The sequence below is a fragment of the Macrobrachium rosenbergii genome, chromosome 14 (assembly GCF_040412425.1).
Source record: "Macrobrachium rosenbergii isolate ZJJX-2024 chromosome 14, ASM4041242v1, whole genome shotgun sequence".
NCBI classification, from domain to species: domain Eukaryota; kingdom Metazoa; phylum Arthropoda; class Malacostraca; order Decapoda; family Palaemonidae; genus Macrobrachium; species Macrobrachium rosenbergii.
In genome coordinates this window covers 39,789,771-39,802,460 of record NC_089754.1, presented here as the reverse complement: position 1 = coordinate 39,802,460, position 12,690 = coordinate 39,789,771, and the positions used below count along the sequence as shown (strand labels likewise).

Sequence of the window (12,690 nt, the reverse complement as noted above, 5' to 3'; positions counted from 1 at the left end):
ATTCTTGTGGATGATCACTAAGCAATTAACATACATTCAGTGTCATTAAATGTATCTATATATGCAAAGAAGAGATGGTTTTGTTCATATATCAAACACAAAAATGAATATTTTGCATGAATGTAAGAAAATCAAACACGAGAAAATTTCCCATAAAATATGGCAAATTTTTCTGAAGAATAAAAAATTATACCGTCAAAGGAAGCATACGCATGTTTCTGTGTGTGATATTGTTCTTTTATTCCTCGGTTTAAACTTCATGTGAAATGTTGCTGATTATATACAGTATATATATATATATATATATATATATATATATATATATATATATATATATATATATATAGATATAGATTATCATGAATATACTTCTCTTTACGTAATAACTGAGCTAGATTAAAGAATGTTTTTCTAATCTTAACTTATTTACTTGAGCTGAGGATGCTTTACCTTGTACCCGTTTCTTTTATCTACAGAGAACGTGTATAAGAAACTATATCTTTTTTTCTTTATTAAACGAAAGCACCAGTGAAATATCTATAGCAATCCCTTTGAAAACTGCTTTCTATTGTTGAAAGATAATGATGGTAATACTAATGAAAAGGATAAAGAAATACTTTTACGTTTTGGACTTACAGAAAAAAAATAATAAGTATCAAGAAACGAGAACTGTGTAAAAAGTACATCACACTACTATTCTCGCGTGAATGGGTTCTCATTGTTCCTGAGGTCCTGTTGATCATTCCCGTGTACCAAAGTTCCCGAACTCGGTCATGACATGCCCGATGGGGTAGCCGAGGCTCAGTAGCTTTGCGTCACTCAGTCAAGCAGAAGAAGTGGACGAGTGAGGTTGTGTTGCGATTGGTGCGTTGCTGCTGCTCCACACGGGGGAGCCGTCGCCGCATTCCCAAAGGACATCGCCCTGCTTAATGGTCGTCTTGTGAATTTTGAATTGGTTTTGACGTCGTTTCGAGCTGGTTGATGAATCGCTCGTTAGTGCAAGAATTCGGAATCGCCATTGCATGAAAGGTATATAATCTACTTGTGTTCGTGGATATTTTATTTGTCAACTTTATTTGGTTTCGTGGTTGTAAGGCAGTTAGCCTAGGGCCTTTTTCTCTAAAGGCTGACTGTTTTCATATTGGTAATGTAATTTTACCGTAAGTCTTAAATAACAGACTACGATCTATAGTAAAAGGAAGAAGTAAAACATACTCAAACTTTTAGGTATAACGGGTAAACTAGCTTATAGACCTAGGCTGCCCGTAGGTTTAAATTGTGTTTTGACTCCCCTCCATTGAAATATTTTCATCGTGCATATTTAATCAGTCATATTTAGATGTTCATCAGCCAGTCATCACTAGAGTTCACTATTGCTCACATCTTTTGTCGTCACATGGGGCGAATCGTTTAATGTAAACTTATTTTTCTTCCTTCAGGGGGTACGCCACTAGACCAATTATGCCCCTAATCTAATAATGCACCTGATACCGAACATATCTTGAACTTGATTGTACAATCTAAACGTTCTCTTTTTGAATGGAACTTCCTGTGACACTAGGATTTGTTTTGAAACAGGATAATATATTCATGCCATAGGCCTAGCCAGATTCCAAACAGAGACTAAGTCCGCGTATTTAGATTCAGAATCAGAAAACGTACGCTTAGCTACGAGCGTTACTCCAGAAAATCAATTTTGATTTAATGTGACTCGTCGTCCCGAGACAGTGTTATGATGCTAGAATGATAACTTGTTAGTTTACATAATTATATCATATTTATTACACACCTTTTCAGATTGCATTGTAACCTATTTAGTGTATTGTGCTGCCATCTGTCTATATTTTCGTAACCTAACGATTCAAGAAAAATTAAATAGCTAAGATTTAGGAGGTCCAGAGCGAACGTTAGCCGACCCCCTCCCCATATGCCAAAGTAACGATAGACCCCGAGGTTAGGTTAGGGAAACCAAGTTATAAGGATGTAGCCTGTAACTACTATTGTTTTTGGTGTACAGTTTATGGGCTTTGCTGGTCATTTTGCCCCCTTATACATTTTTGTGTAATCGTTCTCCTAACCAATACCAGAAATGATTTTCAGGTTCTCGTGAACACCCTCAAATTAAGAAACATTAATTCCGGAAGTAGGTTTTGGTGGAATAGTCATAATTACGAAAAAGATAGATGTTTGGCTGCACATTAAACCTGCTTCAACTAGGAAAATACTCAGTAATCATGTTGGTATGTATATGTATATATATAATATACACATATATACACACACACACACACACATATATATATATATATATATATATACCTGTATATATATATATATATATATATATATATATATATATATATATATATATATACCTGTGTATATATATATATATATATATATATATATATATATATATATACCTGTATATATATATATATATATATATATATATATATATATATATATATATATATATCAGTAACTAGTACTGATGGCAAATCTGAACTTTCATACCTAAATATTATAACCAAAATATACGAAAAACAGTTAGGTATCCTATGAGCATTTTCTTTGGTTATGTATAAAAATATTTATGGAATGGATGGCATTATGTATAATACTTAGCTAATATACAGCTGCTGCTGTGTATGTATCTTTTGGAGTCGTAATGGTGGGCAGGACTTCACAGGGGTAGCAAAAGAAATCTCTTGTTGACTGTCTTTAATTTAGCAGAAGGCCTGTGTACACAAGAGACCGGGGTGGGTGTCATTTGGAATTTCATTGGTCAGTGCAGCATGGTCAACCATCCGGATTTTGGGTAGGAGTATTAAAACTAATCCCATCCATTCCATCAGGTGCTTAGCCGAGTATCGGTACTTTAGCTGACACAATACCCGTCGATTATCCAGAAAGGCAGTTTAAAATACTCAGTAGAAAATTTGCAGTTATAAAAACCTATTACGCCAGGTAGCCGCTTTGGGAACTGACCTATGGCAACCTCTGTTGTTTTAAAAATAAAGAAGAACCACACATAATTCGAATATAGACCGAGTTATTATAAAGGAAGATCAGATAACGGCTGAAGTCTACGATGTTATTTGACACTAGTAATCAATGATGTAGGCTAGGTGTATATTAAGAAAATAATTATTTCTGTTATTGGATTAATACAGAAAACGATAGTCAGCAGTTCCAATAGTGCAATATTTTTTTCCTTGGGGGACTTATGTTAAATGTGGATTCTTATTTATTAGTTTTCTGTAAAATAAACTATTGTGCCGGCTTTGTCTGTCCGTCCGCAATTTATTGTGCCCGCACTTTTTTCTGTCCGCCCTCAGATCTTAAAAACTACTGAGGCTAGAGGGCTGCAAATTGGTATGTTGATCATCCACCCTCCAATCATCAAACATACCAAACTGCAGCCCTCTAGCGTAGGCAATTTTTATTTTAAGGTTAAAGTTAGCTATAATCGTGCTTCTGGCAAAGATATGGATAGGCCACCACCGGGCCGTAGTTAAAGTTTCATGGGCCGCCACTCATACAGCATTATACCGAGATCACCAAAAGATAGAATGATTTTCGGTGGTCTTGACTATACTCTGTAGCGTCTGTACAGAAAACTCAATTGCGCCGAAGAAACTTCGGCGCACTTTTTACTTGTTTACTTTGTTTTCAATTTTTATTCAAGGTGGGTCTCGCGACTCGCAACGATTAATTGGGGTTTGAAAGCTGGGAATGTAATTTTGTTTCTTAACAGGATTAAGATTTTCATGAGAGGGGGGGCCCCTTAATGAATGGTAATAAGTTGAGATTTCATATGATTATATATATATATATATATATATATATATATATATATATATATATATATATATATATATATATATATATATATATATATATGTGTGTGTGTGTATATATATATATATATATATACAAAATGGGAAAAAAGGATCGTTAAACAAAAATGGGAAAAAAGATATTAAAAGAAATATATATATATATATATATATATATATATATATATATATATATATATATATATATATATATATATATATATAAATATAAGACTTTGATATCACTGTGATTTAATTTTTAGTTTAAGATAATTTGTTTTCTCGTTCGTTCATCTGCCACTGCGTATACTTTCGTACAAGAAGTCGGATTAAGAATTAGCTTCGTTAAGTCATTCCTCCTATGCGTAAGATCTCCGGAAAAGTGTTTCTTTTTCGTTCTTGGTATCGTGCGAATCGTTCTTCTCCACTCTTGTCATCGTTTCTGCATTGGCTGATCCATGTTGTCATCGTTGTATAAAGAAGTTATTAATATTATTATATGTTCAGGATTTGACTTCTTATCTACAGTATATTCGTAAGGTTAGGATGAGCTTTGACGGTCAAGGGTTCGATCAGAGTTGGTTTTTCAAAAACTGATGTGGTTTTCTCTTACAGTGTTGAATTTAGAATGTTTTTTTTTATATTGAAGGATTCGTTTTCTGGAAGCAAATGTAACATGCATGAATGATACACGGATCAAGTCGTACGAGATTTTGATGGTGATTAAAAAATGAATGTCTCAGTCTAACTTGAAATCTTGTTTGTCTTAGGTAATGGCACAGAATGATAATACGCTTCCTAACTCTTTAGATTAATTTCAGTCGTTAATTAGAAACGTGTTAAATTCAGAGAGAGGCGTTAGTTACAGTTTTATGGTTCATATTTCACACATTCGAAAAGTTTTCTGTTGAATATCTAAATTTACAGTTCCCGGGTTATTGATGATATATACTGGAATCTTAACGTCCACTGCTCTTTATATTGTAAGTTTTCACAACGAACTTTAATATTAGTTCTGTTCTTTAGAAGTATTTACCTTTTGGAAATTCATTTTCAATTTTTATAAAGGAAGTGTATTCTGTCATGTTTTCCCACATCCTTTGTTGACAAAAACACATACGTACATAAATATATATATATGTGTATGTTTATTTATCTATTAGTATATTCTGAATGAATAAACTGACTGTTACCCATGCACCGAGCAAAGAAGTCTTAGATTCCAATCGTGTTTAGAGTAGGTGAACTTATGATATAAAATAACATTTTGGAGTAAGTTGTACTCAAGGTGTGGTGTATGCGATATTAAAGGGTTGTGGCTTAATATTTTAGTGTAAAATAAAATGTCATGTGTAGAACTAGTGTCACACACACACAAACATATTATATATATGTATAACATATATATATATATATATATATATATATATATATATATATATATATATATATATATATATATATATATATATATATATAGATATATATAGAGAGAGAGAGAGAGAGAGAGAGAGAGAGAGAGAGAGAGACTGATAATAATAAACATAATAATATACTGTTTGAGTGGAGAGGGGATGTTGATATTATAAAAGTCATAACGACGAGCCCCGTTGTCCATATTTATGATAATTATTACCGCGCAGTTGTGTTATATCGAGAGAGAAAAGTAATTACCATGAATAACGGTAAAGTGCCTGCTGTGTTTGCTGAAGAAATTACGTTCCTGCTTCGCCTTGTTGCCGGAGGAGATTAAGATTGTCATTTCTAATCTGTTGCATCCAATTTTGTGAACTTAAAGTGATAAAATAAAGACGACTACCGTCCATCCCACCATTCTCTCTCTCTCTCTCTCTCTCTCTCTAGCAAATATTTTATCAATTTAAGTATTTTATTGAGCCTCAAGTACTAATATAAAAGATTCATATTTTTTATGCAAAATTTTCAATGTTTTAATTACATGATGTACCTATACCTGTCACAGTTCTAAAAGTTGGTCTAGTTTAGTTTTATAATGATGTAAATTTTATGAAGGCATGGAAATATCTAATTTTTAAATGTAAACTTGTAATTTGTATTTATTGTTATCAATGTAAATAACTTAATAAAGCTCTTAATGTAAGATTTTCTCTCTCTCTTCTCTCTCTCTCTCTCTCTCTCTCTCTCAGAGAGAGTCTCAGTTGGTCTAGTAGTCAGGAGAGAGAGAGCATTAACTTAAGAGAATGTAGATTTTGAATCTTGAGAGAGAGAGAGAGAGAGAGAGATTTAATTTTTATTTCTGGAAGAGTCCTACTGATGTCATTTCGGATTTCTGAGTTCGAAGCAAGAGTATTATTCGTAAAGAAAGACTTTTGTTTGGAAACTTTTGCCTCAACTACATCGGATGAGACTTGATTTGTTTTGTGCCCGTATCCCTTTCTTCAAAAAGAGGGGAGAAGGGAAACTTGCGAGGAGTGGAGGAAGAGATATTCCTGAGTTTGGTGTCCCTTGGAATTTGATGATATAAGTTGTGTTAATTTGGGCTGTTTCTCTTCTTCTCGCTGATTGGCTGGTGAATGGATTTTAAGGGGTATTGAATGAAATGCAGCAATAAATTTGTAAATTTTTCAGTAAAGGGAAATTTTTGTTGGTCCTAATAAGGTTGAGGAAAGAGAGTACAAAATTTATTCCTAAGAAAATCAAGAAATAATACTCACACTAGCATCTTAAGAAACTCATGACATATGCATAATTTCGTCGTCAGTATTGATTAAATGAATAAATAATTAATATATTGATATATGTAAGTGCTATTGAGGTTTTCTTTTCATTACCTTGAATGTTTAAAAGAGGCTGGGTTTGATCAAATGCCATGAAATTCACTAGTAAATTGTGGAGTTCATTTCAGCTTCTTGCCTCTTAATGGGTTAAAAGCCAGGAAAAGCTCTTGGCGTCCTCTCGGCAGATAAATTAAACTCACCTGGCATTAATTTCTGCTCGTTGAGCATTTCATGAGACAAGAGGGAGATTATTCGGCCTTTTAGAGCAACCTCTAAGACAAAAAATGCATTCATTTAGATTCAGCTCCCACAAGCCACTTCGCTTGTTCTTGACTGAGCACTCGACTCTTCTTCAAGTCGAATGGGGAAGTGCAGCTATATTTGCTCTAAACTTTGAAAGCACTAAACAGAAGCTGATTTCAACTTTTGAGCTGAAAGCTTCTGAATAGTTGTATTTTACTAGTGATATCCAGTACTGTAGAGTCCTCTAGCTACCACCCTATTTGACTTTCTGGTTATTGAAGTCTGTTTCTTTTCAGGAATACAGATAACTTCAGTAATAAGTACATCGATGTTATAATAATTTTTTCTAATGATCTCGCTAGCCCACAATGAAAGACAAGGTTTACTCATCCAGTGAAAATTAGGATAGTCTGTTATGGTCTTAGTATGGACCATGACATCTTCAAAAGCAAACTTGGCGAATTTAATTTTCATCTGATCAAATCATAGTAATGAGGACGTAGTATGCACAAAAGGATGAAAAAACATACGGAGAAAGGATTAATGAGGTTGGATCTCAAATATTTAGGAACAGCGATATCCAGTACAGGCTCTCGAGTTGGAATTGAATGAAACACTAAAAAAAGGGAAATCAACCAGTGAGCGGGCTGAATAAGATTTGCGAATTAAGTAGATTAAAATTACATACGAAAGGAAGATAAAATCCAAGTCTAGCACGATCGGCACTGCTATACGGACATGAATCATGATATGACAGTGAGGCTATATCTAAAAGGTTTTGTCGATTTATAAATGATTTAAGGACGAATATTAGGAGTCAGATGGCAAGAAAGAGTGAGAAATTATACCGTAAGGGAAATTACGAAGCGGGAGTCCTTATGCAGACGAGGTAATGATGGAAAGAAGATGGAGTTGACGTGGACACGTCCTTCTCACAACCCCAGGGAGAATAGCAAGTGATAGTGGGGACCCAGACCTCCAAGGATATGAACTGTGAGAGTGGAGATTCGTGGAAGACAAAGCACAGGAGAGACATGAGTGGTAGAATTTGGTAGAATTTCGCAGATGCTCTATAAGTCACATGGTGCTGGAGGTGGTGATGATCAAATCTCAGTTATTTCATATACGTTTCGTCTTCACTGGGAATAATTGAATGGGAGAAGGTTAGTGCGGAATTCTGGAGAATTACATACGGAGATGCGAGTCAGCAATCGTAGTTTTCACAATATTTTTGGAAATGAAGTAATATTAATACTCTACTCCGTAATTTCATGGGTAGGGGATGTTATTAGTTGCTACATAATTCATCTGGTTGGTAATGTTATTAGTTTTCCCGTGATTCCCCGAACGGGGAATTTTTTTGTTTTTGTTTCCATGTATATACTGATGACTTGAACTGAACGTATCCCTGAATCATCATGCTATATTTTTGTGTTTGGCTTTTATATATATATATATATATATATATATATATATATATATATATATATATATATATATATATATATATATATATATATATATATATATGTATATATATATATATATATATATATATATACTATACATATACATATACATATATACATATATGTTTGTGTGTGTGTGTATAATTTTCCTGCTGTTGCTTGGGGTCAAAGGTTTTCATGAATTATTTTTAATGTTTTTTATTTTATTATTGTTAATTTTGTTTAATGTCTTTTCTGATTCCCCTGTTGAGCTTCCTTCTTAACCAGTCAGTAATGACAGGTTTTAATCCCCGATCTCCCTTGCGCTCGCGAAGCGGACAAATGATAAACAAGCAAGAAATATCTTAACATTTCTGCGAACAGACTACGTTTAGTCAGCATTTAATCATTTTGCAATCATGACATATAATTCGAACTGGAGAAAGTATGTGTTTTTCTCTCAAAGGTCGTCATCATTGTTTTGATTTTACCTAATTAAAATCTTGGGCGGGAGAGACAGGGGGATATAGTGTTCTCTTTTATGTACAGTTTTCCAGTTTGTTCTATGATTTTCAGATGTAAATAACTAAAACTTCTTTTCAGTGTATTAAGAGAGAGAGAGAGAGAGAGAGAGAGAGAGAGAGAGAGAGAGAGAGAGAGAGAGAGAGAATAAGAAATAAGAAAAATATTAAGAAAAAAAATCGTACAGGATCCTAAGTATCCTCGTCTCTGCAGAGGACGTGAGCGACCATAAAATATTCTTTTGAATGCGAACTGGGTATATTCAGGGCGAGATTAAAAGGGCTTCGCAGCCAACCGGTAGGAATTTTCAAATCTGATTACAGCGCCGTTTCGTCTTCTTTTGCAGAGCCGCGTGAATGCCGGTTTCATCAGGCGGTTTTTTTTTTCCCCTTTACAGATGTCCTCGGAAGCATACCTATCTGTAATTTTGTCTGATCAGATGACGGTTGCCTCGCTTTTAGCCTCGTCTTCATTGAGGATAATTTAAGGGGAGGAAATCAGTGCGGGAAATTAGAGAGTTGCTTATGAAGATGCGAGTCAGTCATTGCCTCATAATTCTCGAGGTTATGGAGGTGGGAGAATTGCTTATGGAGATCAAAGTCAGTGGTTTCCTCATAATTCTTGAGAACTGTTTATGGAGGTGCAAGTCAGTGGTCTACTCATAATTCTAGAGTAGAGAAAATACCGGTAATTTCCCAATCATTCTAAAGGAAAGATGAGTCTCTGCCTTTATCATAATTCTAGACAACTGCTTATGGGCATGCGAGCCAGAAATTTCCACATAATTTTGGAGAATAGCTTATGGGGATGTGGGGCAGTAATATCCTCATAATTACAGTGAGTTGCTTATGGAAATGAAAGGCAGTAATCTCCTCATTATTCCAGAATTGCTCATGGAATTAAGAGTCAGAAAATTCATCTTGAGAAATGGGTTTGAAGATGTGAGTCCATAATTTCCTCAGAAATAATGGTCAGCCAATCAACCAGACTTTCATAACCATAATCGTACTGCAGAGCATCTCACTAATAATCTCGTTAACTCCTGGTTGTTTCATTCTTCAACCCCATTATTGCCCTTACTACTTTCGCAAGTCACTTCCTCAAACATTGTCTATCATACACCAACCCTTTCCACTCTTACGTGTTCCTCGTTGGACGAGCGGGTTCCGTTCTCAGCTACCACTCTGTTGGCCGCGAGTTCGAATCTCCGACCGGCCAATGAAGAATAAGAGGAATTTATTTCTGGTGATAGAAATTCATTTCTCGCTATAATGTGGTTCGGATTCCACAATAAGTTGTAGGTCCCGTTGCTAGGTAACCAACTGGTTCTTAGCCTCGTAAAATAAGTCTGATCCTTCGGGCCAGCCGTAGGAGAGCTGTTAATCAGCTCAGTGGTCTGGTTAAACTAAGATATACTTAACTTCTCCACTCTTACGTCATTCAGTTTTGCATCTCTTTTATCTCCACATTCGACAAATCTTCGAAATACTCCATCGACTGGGGACTGCATTCTGTACAGACAGCATCTCTCCATTTGCATCTTTTATTCTGAGATCCATGTTTTATTAACAGTCTTCTCTCCCAACTGTTCTTGTTCATGTGCTTGCTGATAAAAATCCTAAAATTCTTGATCGGTCTTATCTCATTATAGAGATTGACCTTTCTAACAAAGCTGATAAGTTTTTGAAAAGTAATAGAATAAAATAAAGATCAGAAGATGACTATACATAATTCTCTCTCTCTCTCTCTCTCTCTCTCTCTCTCTCTCTCTCTCTCTCTCTCTCTCTCAGCAATCCACTCTGAAGTATTAGATTTAGCTGCGAATTTATGGATAAAAATGAATAGCCATTATGTGAATTTCCAGTTAGCTTGCTGTGACGTTTGTCATGTACGCAACCCTGGGGAAAGAGAGAGAGAGAGAGAGAGAGAGAGAGAGAGAGAGAGAGAGAGAGAGAGAGAGAGAGAGAGAAATCAGTTATGATCATTCGTTTAGAGGAGTCCCACTTTGCCATCTGGCCTATCTGAATTTGGAGCAAGAGCATCGTTTGTGCTTCTTGATTTGAAAAACTGCGTTTGCTGTAATTTAGTAAGAGGATTCTCTCCCAGGGTTGTTTTCGCTGAGCCTCGTCTGGAGTGACTTTAATTTGCTTTGTGGTCGTATTTCCTCTTGAAGAGTCAACAGGGGAACCGAAAGAAATAACGAGTAAAGAAAGGAATTTGCCAGTTTACCGAGACTTCCGGATCACGAAATGTTTGTGTAAATTTCGACGTGTCGGTTTCGTTTGGACAATGATAGGCTGAGCAAAAGCATTGAGATATGCTATGAATTGAATCTTTTGAGCCCTCAAAATTATAGGGATATTAGCGAGAAATTTAAAAGCTTCTAAAAGTAATGGAAAGGAAATTGGCATTAGGAGAGACTATGCAAATTCTCTGTAAATTCATGGGACGTGCAAGGAGGCAAAGGCGCAGTTAATGTCACCTCTACGGCAAAGCGAGAGAAGAACGAAATTTCGAAATTAATTAAACATTTTACAGAATCAAGATATAAAGTGAAAACATATTTTACGTCTAAATTGTGCGCAAGGAACCGGATCAAATTAAAATCAAAATTAATATACTGTGCTTCCTTATATAAAGGTTCCTGTAATGAGTGTTCCGGAAAGATGTAATTTTGTTCTCGCTCCATAAAAATCCATCAGTCAAAAGTGAGTTAAAAAGTCTACTAGGTCTTTGATGAAAGAACCTGGAATGTAATTTTGAATCGTGCAACAAATAATGAAACTCGTGTGGAATTAATTTCTGCTCTTGAGCATATCATGAGACAGGATGGAAATTAATTCGAACTTAAGAGCATCCAAGCAGACATGAATGAATTTGATGTCGACTGCCACACACCGCCTTTCTCTTGGCTTTTGACTAAGAATTCTGTTTGTTTTCAAGTCCAGGGACCATTGCAAAGGATTTTCCCTATTGCAGTTGCTGTTTTGAGCTGTGTGGAAAAATGCTGTTGTATTCGCCGTCCTTTTAAAGGCAATACCGAAGACAGTCTAAGGTATTTTGTTTTTCCTGACTTAAACCAAGGTCTCCGTAGTGGGGTAGTGCCGTCAGTGCACCTCACGTGGTGCATTGTATGCATTACTTAAAGGTCTTTGCAGCGCCCCTTCGGCCCCTAGCTGCAACCTCTTTTATTCCTTTGACTGAACCTCCATTCATATTCTCTTTTTTCCATCCGACTTTCCACCCTCTCTAACAATTGTTTCCTAGTGCAAGTGCGATGTTTTCCTCCTGTTACACCTTTCAGAACTCCTTACTGTCAATTTCCTTTTCAGCGCTGAATGACCTCATAGGTGCCAGTGCTTGGCCTTTGGCCTGAATTCTTTATTCCATTCTATTCTATTAAGCCAAGGTAAGATTTCATTTTAAAGCTGAAAGTTACGGAATGATTATATCTTCATGGCCTAGTACCATAGAGATCCTGGTGATTGTTCGACTCTTTTGTCCATTGATTTGATCACTAAAGTTGTTCTGTTTTCTGTTACTGAAAACGATGGAAACGGTCATTTGATTTACTGTTGTAGTGGTGTGATGAAATTAATGTCATTCTTAATCCACACGGTAAACCTTTCGGATTTACCAAATTCTGTAATTACAAATTTTTATTCTTTTCTTCGTAACTGGTAGGTTCATAAGCTAATTGGCTTAATTTGACTTCTTAAAGTTAGATTCTTTGTATGCTTATATATCCATAATCTGAACAGCAGAGCTAATTTTTAAAGATAACTAATTCTTTTGAATCAAACTTCATAATAAACAAGTCACGTTCCGTTGCGTAATTCGTGTAATTTGGGAAGTGCATTGATTATCTTCTTTGAACTA

General features: G+C 35.3%; 1 protein-coding gene across 3 annotated transcripts in view; it reads left to right on the top strand.

The window, feature by feature from the left end:
- The first annotated feature begins 810 nt into the window (after positions 1-810).
- LOC136845970 (uncharacterized) overlaps positions 811-12,690 on the top strand; it is a 273,318-nt gene continuing 261,438 nt past the window's right edge. For all 3 annotated transcript variants that reach the window (XR_010855302.1, XM_067116519.1, XM_067116518.1), the window contains exon 1: positions 811-1,029. The gene's annotated coding sequence lies outside the window, so the exon portion shown is untranslated. The remainder of the gene's footprint in view (positions 1,030-12,690) is intronic.